At 45.9% G+C, this 17,120-nt stretch overlaps 1 protein-coding gene and 1 long non-coding RNA gene across 4 annotated transcripts in view; one reads left to right on the plus strand and one right to left on the minus strand.

The window, feature by feature from the left end:
* Window positions 1-4,130, plus strand: part of LOC139273267 (uncharacterized) — a 30,872-nt gene extending 26,742 nt beyond the window's left edge. Inside the window, exon 3 of the long non-coding RNA XR_011595048.1 lies at window positions 4,055-4,130. This is a non-coding gene — a long non-coding RNA (uncharacterized lncRNA). The remainder of the gene's footprint in view (window positions 1-4,054) is intronic.
* Window positions 1-17,120, minus strand: part of LOC139273264 (A-kinase anchor protein 12-like) — an 86,986-nt gene that overhangs the window by 18,205 nt on the left and 51,661 nt on the right. The window lies entirely within an intron of this gene.

Raw genomic sequence — 17,120 nt, forward strand, 5'->3', positions numbered from 1 at the left:
TCGGCCTTCAATCCCATCAATTTCCCCAACACAATTTCCTGACTAATAAGCATTTCTTTCCGTTCCTCCTTCTTGCTAGACCCTCGGTCCCCTAGTATTTCTGGAAGTATATTTGTGTCTTCCTTCGTGAAGACAGAACCAAAGTATTTGTTCATTTGGTCTGCCATTTCTTTATTCACTGTTACAAATTCACCTGATTCTGACTGCAACAGACCTATGTTTGTCTTCACTAATCTTTTTCTCTTCATATATCAATAGATGCTTTTGCAGTCAGTTTATATGTTCCCTGCAAGCTTCCTCTCATACTCTATTTTCCCCCTCCTAATTAAACCCTTTGTCATCCTCTGCCGAGTTCTAAATTTCTCCCAGTCCTCAGGTTTGCTGCTTTTTCTGGCCAATTTATAAGCCTCTTCCTTGGATTTAACACTTTCCTTAATTTCCCTTGTTAACGATTGAGCCACCTTCCCAGTTTTATTTTTACTCTAGACCGGGAGTAAAAAGTTCCGGTCTGGAGTAAAAATAAAACCGGGAAGGTGGCTCAACCGTGGCTAACATTGTTGAAGTTCATCCATGTGATCTTTAAATGTTTGCCGTTGCCTATCCACCATCAACCATCAACCCTTTAAGTATCATTTGCCAGTCTATTCTAGCCAATTCACATCTCATACCATCAAAGTTACCTTTCCTTAAGTTCAGGACCCTAGTCTCTGAATTAACTGTCACTCTCCATCTTAAAGAATTCTACCATATTATGGTCACTCTTCCCCAATGGGCCTCACAACAAGATTGCTAATTAGTCCCTTCTCATTACACATCACCTAGTCTAGGATGGCCAGCCCTCTAGTTGGTTCCTCGACATATTGATCCAGAAAACCATCCCAAATACACTCCAGGAAATCCTCGTCCACCTATTGCTACCAGTTTGGTTAGCCCAAACTATATGCAGATTAAAGTCACCCATGATAACTGCTGTACCTTTATTGCACGCTTCCCTAATTTCTTGTTTGATGCTGCCCCCAACCTCACTACTACTGTTTGGAGGTCTGTACACAACTCCCACTAGCGTTTTCTGCCCTTTGGTATTCCGCAGCTCCATTCATACAAATTCCACATCATCTAAGCTAATGTCCTTCCTTACTATTGCGTTAATTTCCTCTTTAACCAGCAATACTACCCCACCTCCTTTTCTTTTCTGTCTATCCTTCCTGGATGTTGAGTTCCCAGCCTTGGTCACCCTGGAGCCATGTCTCTGTGATGCCAATTATATCATATTGATTAATAGCTGCCTGCGCAGTTAATTCATGCCCCTTATCACAAATACTCCTCGCATTGAGGCACAGAGCCTTCAGGCTCGTCTTTTTAACACACTTTTCCCCTTTAGAATTTTGCTGTAATGTAGCCCTTTTTGATTTTTGTCTTGGGTTTCTCTGCCCTCCACTTTTACTTTTCTTCTTTCTATCTTTTGCTTCTGCCCCCATTCTACTTCCCTGTGTCTCCCTGCATAGGTTCCCATCCCCCTGCTATATTAGTTTAACCCCTCCCCAACAGCACTAGCAAACACCCCCTAAGACATTGGTTCCGGTCCTGCCCAGGTGCAGACCATCCGGTTTGTACTGGTCCCACCTCCCCCAGAACCAGTTCCAATGTCCCAGGAATTTGAATCCCTCCCTCCTGCACCACTCTTCAAGCCACGTATTCATCTTAGCTATCCTGCAATTCCTACTCTGACTAGCACGTGGCACTGGTAACAATCCTGAGATCACTACCTTTGAGGTCCTACTTTTTAAATTTAACTCCTAGCTCCCTAAATTCAGTTTGTAGGACCTCATCCCGTTTTTTACCGATATCGTTGGTACCTATATGCACCACGACAACTGGCTGTTCACCCTCCCCCTCCAAAATGTCCTGCAGCCGCTCTGAGACATCCTTGACCCTTCTGGCCAATTTATATGCCTCTTCCTTGGATTTACCACTATCCCCAATCTCCCTCATTAGCCACGGTTGAGCCACCTTCCCAGTTTTATTTTTAAGCCAGACAGGGATGTACAATTGTTGAAGTTCATCGATGTGATCTTTAAAATGTCTGCCATTGCCTATCCACCGTCAACTCTAAGTATCATTCGCCAGTCTATCCTAGCCAATTCACATTGCATACCATCGAAGTTACCTTTAAGTTCAGGACCCTAGTCTCTGAATTAACTGTGTCACTCTCCATCTTAATGAAGAATTCGACCATATTATGATCACTCTTCCCCAAGGGGCCTCGCACAAGATTGCTAAATAATCCTCTCTCATTACACAACAGTCTAGGATGGCCAGCTCTCTGGTAACCTAAACAAATTGCCCAGGAGACAGCAAAAAGCAGATTCTAAATGTCAATCTAACGTTGTGGCAATTTGTACATTAAAGTTGCAGAGCAAATCTGTGTTATTCTGAAAATGTTGCAAGCAAAAAGAAAACCTGGTCTGGGCCAGTGCTGGTAATCCTGGTGAAGGGAGTGCTGTACCATGAATATGGGAATGGAGAGCAAGGGTGGGTTGCAGGTGAGACAGTCAGGGAGCAGGTGAGCCTGTCAGGGAGAAACGAGTGTGTCATGGTCCAATGCACAAAGGGGACTTAGTGCTCCCTGGGGAGAGGAAAAGAGGGGACAGAGAGGATGCAATCAGGTTCTGAAAGTAGTGGGTGAAGTAGAGTGTACCTCAGGGTCCAAGAAACTTGGAGAACAGGGTGGGGGAGAAAGAGAAAACACTGCCTGCAATTTGGGAGCAATGGGCAAGTCAGAGAAGTAAACACAGACATATTATATAATATATACACGTATATAGCAAGGAGAGATAAACACGCACACACAGCAATAGATCGCACAGTGGAGATCCAGAACTTAATGGGGAGTGAGTGCAGGAGAGAGCAAACTTTGGGAGAATACACACAAGATCGATGTTAGCTTTGCAGATTTAATGGATCCACACCTAGAGGAAATAGGAGCAGCTATAGACACCTTTTTGGGCTGGGCCCCCCTTCTTCAAGTATAATTGAGACTCTCCACCACGAGTGAATACAGTCAGCACTTGAATCCTACAGTTATACATCTCCAGCTTCTGCAAAGGGCACAATGCATTTTGGACCAAAAAAGTCAGGTGCCAAATTAATACAACTCCTCCAGAAATAGTACAGGCCCCAGTTCCTTCCTACCCACCATTTCTCTTCAGACCCTCTAACACAGAGATGCCAATTTTAATCCTAAACTGACACATTCTTACAAACTCTCTTCAAATTTTAAAACCACCGTCACAGTTTAGAAATGGCAAAAGGCAGAGTTGGAATCCTGCTCACCTTCAGGGATCTCCCCAGTTACGATCGCAAGCTCGTCTGATGAGCACTGCAACAGTGAGCAACATACTGCAGCAGTTCAAGTCATCACAAGGTTCTCTTCAGGGGCACACAAACTCTGCGCACCAGCTCAGCTCCCAGTTCAGCTCACAGGCTCTGCATTGCAGTCTTTCCCAAGCCATTAACTGCCAAGCTGTGCTATAATGGTCCCTTTGATATTGGCACAATCAAGGTCATGGGTTGGGTTACAGAGAGGACCAAAACACGGGCCTTGAATTCATTTATGGCTCTAAAAAGAATGCATTCTGAAAGGTGACCTTTGTTACTGTCTTTTGTTTTGGGAGGGAGGGAGGGAGAAAATTTTAAAGCAGCACCAAGTACCTTCTCCTCCCCCAGTTCGGGTAATTTAAAGAGACATGCATGCTTAACTTCAATATACTGCAAGGAAAGGCTTCTTTTCTCATGCAATTTTTCATAAAGTTTTTGTCGACTTTTACCCAAGGTTACAAGTCTGACATTAGGGTACCCAGTTATAGGTGCTAAGGTTTCAATCTATTCTGGGCAGAGAGAAATCTCTCTAAACCCACACGAGATGATTCACTCCGGTTTGGTTCAATTGTAGCACGGGGATGGGATCTAACTGCTTGGTACAGTCAGGACACAGAGAAATGTCTCTTAAATGTGTTCCTCAGAGAGAAAAATGCTTCTGAAATATGTTCCTCAGCTTTCAGATCATTCACACACTCCTGACTCGAGGAGTGACATTGAAAAAGGCCACCAGTGCTGAAGAAGTAGATTCTGTGCCTGCAACTGTGTGATCCAAAAGGTAAGTTTTTATTTCACCCCACTTCTTGAAATGGAAGTTAACCCTTTACCCATCCAGAAAGAAAACCAGACTTGCATTTATATAGCATCTTTCATGACCTCCGGATGTCACAAAGCGCTTTACAGCTTTACTTTTGAAGTGTGGTCACTGTTATAATGTAGGGAAATTCTGCAGACAATTTGCACACAGCCTCCCTCAAACAGCATGTGATAATGACTTTTTTTAAGCAATGTTGGTTGAGGGATAAATATTGGCCAGGTCACCGGGGAGAATTCTCCCACTCTTCTTTGAAATAGTGCCATGGATCTCTTACGCCCAGCAAAGAGGGTAGGCGGGGCCTTGGTTTAATGTCTCAACTGAAAGACAACACCCTCTGGCAGCGCAGCACTCCCTCAGTACATAATCATCATCATAGGCAGTCCCTCGGAATCAAGGAAGACTCGCTTCCACTCTTAAGAGTTTTTAGGTGGCTGTACAGTCCCTGCCACAGGTGCGGCAGATAGTCGTTGAGGGAAAGGGTGGGTTGGACTGGTTTGCCGCACGCTCTTTCCGCTGCCTGCGCTTGATTTCTGCATGCTCTCGGCGACGAGTCTCAAGGTGCTCAGCGCCCTCCCTCAGTACTGTACTCCGTGTCAGTCTAGATTTTGTGCTCAAGTCTCTGTAGTGGGGCTTGAACCACAACCTTCTGGCTCAGGCGAGAGCCATGGCTGATACTATAACATATATCCAGTGAAGGTGCTTGAAAGGGAAATTCAGAAGATAATGATCCAATACTTGCACTTCAAAAATGTGAGACAGACAGCAAATTGCATGTTTGCACAAGTCAGCACTGCCTGCTTTACTGTCGAAAGTGCTGATCCACACAACTGTGGCGAGAAATTCAAATGCAACACTTCAAAAAAAAAGTGTAGCACCCAACTGTTAAATTAACCAAAGCTTTCAAAGGAAAGGCAGATTGTTTGCTCACACACCACACAGAGTTTACCTTCTAACATGAGGTCCTACGCTAATTAAATGTTTGTTTAATAAGCATCACACAGGGCCTTGACAAAGACAGCACCCTTCACGAGCAGTTCCTCTCAGGTATGTTAGCGCCATACACCCCAGTGTGTCTGTGAAACACTCAGCGAGACTTGAAGGGGAAATTCAGAACAAGTGCAAGGAGCTCATGGACTTCTTTGTCACTATCAAGACTATCCAATCAGCTGCCTCTAACTTCCATTCCTCTAGATCACCGGGCCAAATTTCCACTACGGTTCCCCCCTGAACTTGCATCTTTCTCTAGTTTCTCTCCCATCTCCCTTCATGTGCTCTCCGAGCTCATCGTGACCATGACATCCACCTCCTGCTCCCTCAACCCTATTCCCATCAACTTGCTGATCACCCAAATTCTGTTCCTGGCCCCATGTTAACGGATATGATGAACGATTCTCTCTCCTCAGATACTGTCTTCCTCTCCTTCAAATCTGCTGTCATCGCTCCTCTCTTCCGTTCAGCCCATCCCAAACCTCCCTTTCCTCGCAAGTCCTTGAACATGCAGTCGCTTCCCAAATCTGTGCCCATCTTTCCCGGGACTCAATGTTTGAATCCCTCTAATCACGTTTCCGCCCAGCCACAGCTGCCAAAGCCCTAAAGCTCTGGAATTCTCTCCCTAAAGCTCTCCACCTCTCTTTTCTCCTTTAAGAGGATCCTTAAAACCTACTTCCATCTGCCCCAATATCTCATGTGGCTCGGTGTCAAATTTTGTTTGATAACACTGCTTTGAAGCGAGTTAGGATGTTTTACCACGTTAAAGGTGCTATATAAATATAAGTTGTTGAGGCTCACACAGAATTTCAGTGACGTGTGATGGTGGGCTTCCCAAATTGGCATGCAATAGCGACCCACTCCTCACTCGGCTTATTTATAAAATCTGTTCCCACGCTTAAATCTTCTTCTCTCCCTGCCCCCCCCCCTCCACCCGCCCGAGTTAACCCTTTAATCCACCCTTCAAAATCGGGCACTTTTAACAGAGTCTGACGTGGCCTAGGGAAGGCACCACATTCCAAGGGGGTCTATCGCATCCCCATCGCAAACCTCTTCACATTATTTGAGCGTTCCCAAGGGCGAAAGCTAGGTTTGGCTGACTGGTGGGGGTTGAACTCAAGATTTGGTGGGCAGGAGACCGAGCTAGGAATTAGTGAATGCCAACTCACCCCGATGCGAAGGTGGAGCCAGGAACCATACAGCTTTTGCAACCCCAACATGGAGGCCGAGAACGGGTGACAGAAGCTCCAGCATTGAAACAGTCCTCCAAAGCCATGTTGGCCGAGCTCAAAATGATTGGGAGTCAAGTCGCTGATAAGGGCAAGTGTCTCAGAACAACCAAATTTTACACAGAAATACACCAAAGTTTAAACAAAAACAAGGCCACTCGGCCCTACTAATCTGTGTCGGAGTTTACCCTCCATGTAAAGAAATACTTTTAATCACATTTAACCGCCCTATCCCCATATCCTTTCAACCCCTTTTCCTCCATCCGCCCATCACTCTAATCCTGAGCATTAAGGAAGAAACGACGTCAATCTCTAACTCTGGAAGCGAATTCCATAGACTCAACTTTCTAAGGCGTTTCTCCTGACCACTGTTCTGAATCTCTATCATTTAATCTTGGATCTATGGCCCCCCGTTCTTGACCCCTCAACTACTGAAAACAGTCTACTTCTATCGATCCTATCGTTTTATTTACCTTAGGGGCAGGGAGGGAAAATCTTTGATTGTAACTGCAAAAAGAATGTACCGAAGACATTAGCCCTTTGCTATAAACCACTCTGTTGTCATCAACAACTTGTATTTATACAGCACTTTTAACAGTAAAACATCCCAAGGCACTGAGCCATATTTGGGAAGGTGACCAAGAGAAGCGAGGCGGAGAGGTTTCGGGAGCGAATCTCAGAACTTAGGGCCCTATGGTGGAGTGATTAAAATCGGGGATGGACAAGAGACCAGAATTGGAGGAGAGCAGAGAAGAGATCTCGGAGGGTTGAAAGGCTGTCGGAGATTAGAGAGATAGGGAGGGGCGAGGGCATGGAGGGATTTGAGAACACGGTGAAAATTCTAAAATCGAGGTGTTGCCGAACTGGGAGCCAATGTAGGTCAGTGAAAACTAGCAGGATGGGTGAACGAGACTTGGTAATCAGTTAAACTTCGTGCCGGACTTGTTTATCCAGCCATTCTGAAGAATTGGATTGTGTTCTCCATTCTCTCCCTCTCGTTCGCCAACCCACATTTCTTTTTCTCAACAAGATGTAGTTCAGTGAGCCTCCTGTCCAAACTTGTGCTGTTAGTTGATCAAGGGACAGTGGGGGGGGGGTTGCCAGTGTAGGTGGAACGAGAAGAGAAGTAGACAGCACTTTGTATCTGAGCTTCCAAATGAAGATGGGGCACTTGGATGAGAGGCTCCCATGATCTGTACCCCAGCATGGAATGGGGGGGGGGGGGGGGGGGGAAAAGGGAAAACTTTATTGGCTTTTAAAAGCTGTGTTTCATCCTACAGGACATTAGCTGATTCCTTAACTACGCCACTCTTCAAGATTTGCAAAGTGCTTTGACGAACACATGCCATGTGTACTCCACTCTGGAGCTAGGTGTCCATCAATCATTCCCTTTCTCCCGAGGTGCTGCAGGTTTTAATTTGGGCAGATCACTATTTCTCGATGAGCAGGCTCTCTGCAACAGTAGATGGCGACATTGAACACTCAGAGAGCTTGGGTTGTTGGTTGATCAAGATATCGTTTGACAAGAGCTCAGGCTAAATGCACGGGACTGACAATACTACAGCAAGACGCAAACTGATCACAGATCAATAAAATCTATGGGAGGTCCCTTATTATGAACAAATCACTCAGATATTTGGTATGACACCCTGAAAACAGCATGATAGGCAAGCAATTTTTTAAAGCAACAGTGGAATATTTACACACAATTTTGAGTGCCTTGCTTTCCTTTCTGGTGATGGGTGGGAGGAAGCAAGGTCAGCAAAAGATTGACCAGGTCGATTAAAAGCAAGTTTGGAGAGCAGGCTCACTGAACTGCACCTTATTGTGGAAAAAAAATGTGGGTTGGGGAAAGAGAAAGTGAAAAGATAACATCGGTCTTCAAAATGGCTGGATAACATAAATCAAGCACCAAGTTCAACTCATCACAGAACAGAAAGTGGTTTATAGTAAAAAAAAAGCCAGTGCCTTCAACAGATTCCGCAGGCCTCTCTACATCTATAATCAAAGAAGATTTTTCCCTCCTTGCCACCTCAAGAAAGATGAGAGCAGACTCTCAGAAGTCATTAACACTTTGCCAACTCACCCTTTACAGATGGAACAAAATGTACACAATAAGCATCCAATAAGTGCAGGTAATTGAGGAGATAAGTCACTCTCTGGGACACTGAGGTATCTGATCAGCATCAGAGAAAGATCTGTGAAATCAGTCAGAGTGGAATCGTACTCCGATATCAGAGTGACCCAATAGCTTTGGTCATTGGAAGGTGACTCTTGCCCTCTGTGTCTCCAAGCGTTAATGAACGAACCAACCAGTTGGTTGGCAACTGTCCTCCACTGATGGACTAAACCAATTGAGAGCAGCTGGGAGCTATAACAATCAGTGACTGCTTGATCACTGTATAAACTGCGTAAAAAGGCATCAAGGAGTTTTAGTAAACTCAATGTTGAACACGTCCAACCAATGCAGAGCAGCAATCAACAAAAGTAATAGGAAGTTAAACAACAAGAATCAAAATAGTGAAATACAAGTCAGAGGAGGTACTGATCAAACTTTATATTGCTCTGGTAAGACTGCATCTTGAGCACTGTGTCCAGTTCTAGTTGCCAAGAAACGAGAGACATTCAACCATTAGGGGCAGTACATTGAAGAGCCTCCCCTAGTGTCAGCCTTCTGAGTTATGAGGAAAGACTGGAGAGACTTTAAGCTTTTTAGCCAGGAAAGGAGATGTCAGAAATGATCTTATAAAAGGATACAAAATGCTTAAGGTATAGAGAAACTTATTAAAATGCAGAAACAGAATGAGGGGACACGGGTTCAATTAGTAAAAAGGGTATTTTTTTTTAGGACTATCAGAAAATTCATCTTAACACAGAGGGTGATCAACATAGAATCAGACAGCCGAGGCGGCCATTCGGCCCATCATGCCTGTGCTGGCGCTTTGAAAGAGCTATCCAATTAGTCCCACTCTCCCGCTCTTTCCCCATAGCCCAGCAAAATTTTATTTTCAAGTATATATCCAATTTCCTTTTGAACGGGACTATTGAATCTACTTCCACCACCTTTTCGGGCAGTGCATTCCAGATTATAACTCGCTGCGTAAAACAAAATTCCAATTTGCACCCTGGAATTTTTGCTAATTATCTGGTTACCAACCCCTCCTGCCAGTGGAAACAATTTATCAAAACCCGTCATGATTTGGAACACCCCTAGTACATTCTTCTGTTCGAAGGGGAACAATCCCAGCTTCTCTAGTCTCGCCACATATCTGAAATCCCTCATTCCTGGTAAATCTCCATGTAAATAAAACATGTGGAATAAACTCCCAGATAGAGCATTGGAGGCAATCTGGAATCACAAACAATTAGATGGATGCTACAATGAAATAGGATCTATTTGGACTGATAAATCAAGATGGGACAAATAGCTTGCCTCATCTATAATTATTCATGCTCCTGTGGTAGAAGAGACCAGCACCAAGCTGGATGCCAAGGGTGGAGGGGATGTGGACAAACATGGTGCTGGTCACACGAGGAGGTGCAATGGTGCTCCGAGACATCCAGTGACTGTACCCTAACGGGCCACCATCACCAGCTTTGCGGACTGGGAGAGGAGTGCGTGGAGTTGGCTCAATGCAGACATTTCACACACTGGATGATGGAAGGAGCCAAGTCCTACACCAACAGCATTGTGACAATAAGCTGCAAACCTGTATATAGTTGGCCTCAAGAGTTTGTCATTCAGGACTGGACATAGGAGGCAGCAACCCGCACATCTTCCCCAAAGTTAACAACTTCAACCAACGAGACCAGCATACCACAGCTGGTAACTTGGCAACAAGAGTAAATATTAAGTATGCTGCATTAGTGAGCACCAAAACACATCGGGTTAGTCATGCACAAAATCTGGCATCAGCAAAACCCACCATAAAGCTGTCAGATTGTCCGATAAACCCAAGTGGCTTAGGAATTTGCTTTAGGGAAGGAAACCTGCTGTCCTCACCCAGTCTGACCAAAATGGGACTCCACAGTCCCTCACACCAAGATAGTTGACTCTCAACTTCCCTCTGCAGTGGCCGAGCAAACCCCTACAATAGACACCTCAAGTCGCTGGAGAAATATCACCAACGATGTCTCCGCAAGACCCTACAAATCCCCTGGGAGGACAGACGCACCAGCATTAGCGTCCTCGACCAGGCCAACATCCCCAGCATTGAAACACTGACCACACTTGATCAGCTCCGTTGGATTGGCCACATTGTCCGCATGCCAGACACAAGACTCCCAAAGCCTCGACTCGGAACTCCTTCACAGCAAGCGAGCCAAAGGTGGGCAGAGGAAACGTTACAAGGACACCCTCGAAGCCTCCCTGATAAAGTGCAATATCCCCACCGACACCTGGGAGTCCCTGGCCAAAGACCGCCCTAAGTGGAGGAAGTGCATCCGGGAGGGCGCTGAGCACCTAGAGTCTCGTCGCTGAGAGCATGCAGAAACCAAGCGCAGGCAGCAGAAAGAGCGTGCGGCAAACCAGTCCCACCCACCCTTTCCCTCAACGACTGTCTGTCCCACCTGTGACAGGGACTGTGGTTCTCGTATTGGACTGTTAAACCACCTAAGGACTCATTTTAAGAGTGGAAGCAAGTCTTCCTAGATTCTGAGGAACTGCCTACGATGACAAAAGAAAAGCCCACCACCATCATCTTAAGGCAACAAATGCCAGCCTCGCCATCGACGCCCAAATCCAGAGAATGAAGTTTTTAAAAAACCTCCCTGAGCAAATAATTAAAAGAATGAAGCCCCTGCATGACATGCACTGAATGGAACCCAACGGTCTGAAGGACATCAGACAGAAGATGTCCATGGCTAGCCAACTAAAGAGCTGTACATTGCTGGTGTGGGTTTTACTATCCATAAACAACAATTTGTATTTATATAGTGCCAAGGCGCTTCACAGGAGTGTTACAAGACAAAAATTTGACACCAAGCCACATAAGAAATTAGGCCAGATGACCAAAACCTTGGTAAGAGAGGTAGGTGTTAAGGAGTCTTAAAGAAGGAAAGAGTGGCTGAGAGGATTAGGGAGGGAGTTCCATAATTTAGGGCATAGGCAGCTGATGGCACAGCCGCCAATGTTAAGCAATTATAATCAGGGATGCTCAAGAGGGCAGAATTTGAGGAGCACAGATATCTCGGGGGATTGCAAGGCTGGAGGAGATTACAGAGATAATGAGGGGCGAGGCCATGGCGGGGTTTAAAAACCAGGATGAGAATTTTGAAATTGAGGCGTTGCTTAATCGGGAGCCAATGAAGGTCGGCGAGCACAGGGGTGATGGGTGAGCGGGACTTTGTGAGTTAGGACATGGGTAGCAGAATTTGGGAGGACCCCAAGTTTACGTAGGATAGAATGTGGGAGGCCAGTCAGGAGTGTGTTAGAACAGTCAAATCTAGAGGTAACAAAGGCATGAATGAGGGTTTCAGCAGATGAGCTGAGGCAGGGGTGGAGACGGGCACTGTTTATGGAGGAGGAAATAGACAGTCTTAGTTATTCCGCGGATATGTGGTTGGAAGCTCATTTCATGATCAAATATGATACCAAGATTGCGAACAGTCTGGTTCAACTTCACAGTTGCCAGGAGAGGGATGGAGTTGGTGGCTAGGGAAGAGAGTTTGTGGCAGGGACCGAAAACAATAGCTTCAGTCTTCCCAATATTTAATTGGATGTTGGACAAGCAATCTGACAATTGAGAGACCGTGAAGGGGTCAAGAGAAGTGGTGGTGGTGGTGTCGTCCGCATGTGGAGTCTGACATCGTGTTTTCGGTTGATGTTACCAAGGAGCAGCATGTAGAAATAGAAAGGGGCTAAGGACAGATCTTTGGGGGACCCCGGAGGTAATGATGTGGGAGCAACAGAGAAGCCAGTGCAGGTTATTTTCTGCCTACGATTTAAAAAATGTGTTCTGGGATGTGGGCGTCACTGGCAAGGCCGGCATTTATTGTCCATCCCTAATTGCCCTCGAGAAGGTGGTGGTAAGCCACCTTCTTGAACCGCTGCAATCCTTCTGAAGGAACTCCCAGTGTTGTTAGGGAGGGATCTCCAGGATTTTGACCCAGCGACGATGAAGGAACAGCGATATATTTCCAAATCAGGATGGTGTGTAGCTTGGGTGGGGAACTTGCAGGTGATGGTGCTCCCATACACCTGCTGCCCTTGTCCTTCTAGGTGGTAGAGGTCATGGGTTTGGAGGTGCTGCCATATAAGCCTTGGCGAGATACTGCAGTGCATCTTGTAGATGGTATACACTGTAGCCATGGTACACCGGTGGTGGAAGTTGTGAATGTTTAAGGTGGTGGATGGGGTGCCAATCAAGCGGGCTGCTTTGTCCTGGATGGCGTCGAGCTTCTTGACTGTTGTTGAAGCTGTACTCATCCAGGCAAGTGAAGTGAAGAGTATTCCATCACACTCTTGACTTCTGCCTTGTAGATGGTGGAAAGGCTTTGGCAGGTCAGGTGGTGAGACACTCACTGCAGAAAAGCCAGCCTCTGTTGCCACGGCTGGTCCAGTTGAGTTTCTGGTCCATGCTGGACGATGGTGGAGAGGTGTTGGAGCAGGATGAAGTGGTCAACTATGTCCCTGCAGACAGGTCGAACAGAACGAGGAGGGATAGTTTACCTTTGTCACAGTCACGAAGGATAAACGTGTTGCAAAGCTTATTAAAGGGCATAAATATAGAAGTGCCACCACAGGGCAAACACTTTGCTTACACTCAGTGCCCAAGAACTAATGACCAGTAATATAATGAAGGAAGAGATCAACAGCAACCAAGCTGAAAGATCATGAACAATTTTAAGATGAGCAGGAATAACTTGTCACAACGGCATTCACAAGAGGAATAGCAATAGAATGTTCTCAACAAATGCTTGGCAGGCGAACTAGCCATTACAAAATACAATCTTTTGCCAATTGGACAAGGACAAGACGCCTTGATTGTGTTTACACTCTGAAAAGTGGCTTCTTAAGTAGGTCATCACTCAGCAATGATATGCACAGGACAAAGTAGTCAGGAGGTTGAAGCATGACGCAAACTTTCTAACCAAATTCAGGGATTTATGGACAAAATTGGAGATTACAGTCCCAGAAGCCCCATGCAATAGAAGTGGAATTTAACTTATTTATTCATTTTAAATCAATGGCCTTAACCACAAAACAAATCGCAAATTGTTGCTCAGTCAGCCTCACTGATTTACGCAGCACCTAAACCAACTCAGCAATCCGACGTCAAGCTGATTAAACTGAGGGAAAATTTGGAAAACAAAACCATAGATCAGCAGTGAGAAGTATTTAAACTTGAGACAGAAATATTTCATTAAGGAAAAAAAAGGGGGCCTGAAAAAGGCATTCTGAAGGCAAGAGGCTGGGGTAGGGCTACTGAGATGAGGGAGTCAAGTCTGTAATGGTGAGTGAGAGATTGGCAGAGATATTAGACATTACCTCAGCTTCCATCGAGCCGACAATCACAACAGGCAATCCAGATTATTACAGAGTACAACAGGAGGAGAGAGAGAGAGAGAGAGAGAGAGAGAGAGAGAGAGAGAGGAAAAAAAGGCAAAATAAGTCAGACATGAATGGACTACTTGTTAACCCACACTGTGATATGTGCGCGCACTAGGCCCATGCAGCAGAGCAGGTCTCCAGTCGTCTTGGTTAACCCTCGCCACTGGATAAAAGGCCAAGCTCTGTCAAGCTCATGTGGTGGCTGGTGTGTAATGGCCACCCACATTTAAAAAAATCCACGCACAGGCATCTTCCACTCTTCAGGATGTAGTTCAGGACCTGGAATATTAGGGCCTTCATTGAAACACCTGTGAACTCATCCTCTTTTGGCGTGGAAGCAAGTCATCCTCGTTTCGAGGGACCGCCTATGATGATGATGACGACTTGTCAACTGACTTCAATGCAGAGTTAATAGCTGAAGTTAACAAAACGGACATTGCAAGGAGGTCCAGGATCTAAGCACAGCTCTCCAAACACCCCAACCTTTACATATTAGTTTTGTCCCCTCTGGGACAATTTACTTGTGCTAGGAACTGCTTAAAATGAAGGACAGGTTTCAAACCACCCTTTCTAACCAGCCGCAATAGAGGAAGAAAGAATTTGCATTTATATAGCACCGTCCACAACCTCAGGACATCCCAACACGCTTTACACATAATTAAGTACTTTTAAAGTGTAGTCACTGTTGTAAGGTAGGAATCTCGGCAGCCACTTTGCATATAGCAAGATCCCACAAACAGCAATGTGATGATGGTCTGATGATTTGTTTTAGGACGACGGGGAGAACCAAAGACATCCTGGTCAGTGGGTAGCACTCAAGTCAAAAGTCCAGAGACTTGAGCACATAATCTAGGCAGACAGTGAGGGAGCGCTGCACGGTCGGAGGCGACGTTAAATTGATGCCCCGTCTGCCCTCTCGTGGATGTAAAAGATCCCATGGCACCATTCGAAGAGGAGCAGGGAAGTTCCCCCCGGTGTCCTGGCCAATTATTTATCCCTCAACCAACATCACTAAAACAGATCAACAGGTCATTCATTGATTTGCTCGATGGTGACTCTCTGCATGCAAATTAGCTGCCACATTTGCCTGCAAAAAACTCCAATCCATCCTCTATAAATACACTCTTTCTTTCTTTGAGCTGAACATGCCTGAATTAATGCCTGAAACCTGCAAGTGTCTATCATTAGTGGACTGTGTGGAATGTGCAGCTGATCTTCGACCTGTCCAACACGATTAGGGTGAATTCTACAGCACCAGGTGCTGAAACAAACAACCGTTTCAAGTAGAATGACATAGACATCGCAACACAGAAGCAGGCCTTTCAGTCCAGCCAGTCAGTGTTGGTGTTTATCCTCCACATGCTAGAAAGAGAGAATGCTCGAGGGATCGAGACAGAATCGATTTGGTTAAGAGTGGAGAAACAATAAAGGAGCCGTTATGCTACCAAATAGTGGGAAGGAGGTAGAGGAGCAGATTTGCAAAGAAATTACTGAGAGGTGCAAGAACTAGTGCTGAATAGGGCAGTGATTGTGTTAAGGGCAGAGAAGGGGAGGGATTTATGAAGTGCCTGTACTTGGAGAAAAAAATTGCAGGGATATGGGGAAAAAGTGAGGGAGTGGGACTAATTAGATAGTTCTTCAAAAGAGCCAGTGCAGACTCAGCGGGCCAAATGGCCTCCTTCTGTGCTGTACTATTCTATGATTGTATGAGCCGTATCCTAATCCTGTCCTGTTCCTGTATCCCTTTATTCACCTTTCCTTCAATCACCTATCTAACCTATTCTTAAAGGTTGACATGTTCTCTGCTTCCCCCAGTCCTGCAAGTGTAGTTCTGGACTTTGGCAGAACAGGCTGGAGGGACTGATTATATAACCACCTTGGTGGAATAGGCTGGCGGGGCCGAATGCCTACTCCTATTCCTATTCCTAGAAACCAACTCAAAACTCAGTTAGAAGTCAACTGTTGGAAATATTGGATAACAGAGCTAGATGAAGTTGCAATCTTCAGCTCAAGGTGTGAGCAGAGTTCCAATTCAGTAACAAGACAAAAAAAAATTCAGCAGCTACCAATGTAGGACCTTGTTTAAAAACATATCGACCCAACTTTCATTATGTTACAAGGGATATTTGCAGCGAGGTATCGATTATATAGATTACACAAAGTCAAGGCAGCTGCAATTAATCACCGAACTTGTAGAAAAATCTCTGAGCAAACATCAGTCCCAGTGTGACAGCTGCAGATTCCACACTGCACCCAAGGCTGCATTCTGTTCAAATGACAGACACTTGCAGGTTTCAGGCATTCACTCTACCCAGAGCACATTGTACTGCTCTCCTGTAGGGCTCGGAGCTCTTAAACTCAGAGATTGCAATAGATCAGCTCCGAGCTTCCATTCCTCTCACGGTTAGAAAGGCCCAAGTGGTTAGACCCATCTGTTCTCCAACTTGAACCCAGTCACGTTCAGCATCTCCTCACTGCTGAATATTTAGCTTTGCACTGAAAATCATTTATTTTACCAATGTTTGTGACACGTTACAGTGCGACATCTTAGGTCAAACTAACTGAATCACCACTTGGCCCTGAAATGCCACAATGTTTTTTTTTCATTTCTTAAGGGAGAAAGAAAGAAAGTAGGGAGGGGAGCGAGCAGAGGAGGAGGATGAGGGGGGAGGGGAGCGAGCAGAGGAGGAGGATGAGGGGGGAGGGGAGCGAGCAGAGGAGGAGGATGAGGGGGGAGGGGAGCGAGCAGAGGAGGAGGAGGAGGGGGGAGAGGAGCGAGCAGAGGAGGAGGAGGAGTGGGGAGGGGAGCGAGCAGAGGAGGAGGAGGAGGAGGAGGAGGGGGAGGGGAGCGAGCAGAGGAGGAGGAGGGGGAGGGGAGCGAGCAGAGGAGGAGGGGGAGGGGAGCGAGCAGAGGAGGAGGAGGAGGGGGGAGGGGAGCGAGCAGAGGAGGGAGCTAGTGAGTGAGGGAAGGAGCAAGCGAGCGGAGGGCAAGCCTTCCTGTCATTGGTCGCCCAACATGCCCATCCTCGTGGCTCCCCCTGCCTTCCCTTCGCTACCAGATTGGATAATTCAAGATGGGTCAAACAGCCTTTATTCCACCTCCCCCGTCTCCAATATTTTTGCAACTCAAAGCAGAATTGCTCAAAGAAATTGAAAA

The sequence above is a fragment of the Pristiophorus japonicus genome, chromosome 9 (genome assembly GCF_044704955.1).
Source record: "Pristiophorus japonicus isolate sPriJap1 chromosome 9, sPriJap1.hap1, whole genome shotgun sequence".
Lineage (NCBI taxonomy): Eukaryota > Metazoa > Chordata > Chondrichthyes > Pristiophoridae > Pristiophorus > Pristiophorus japonicus.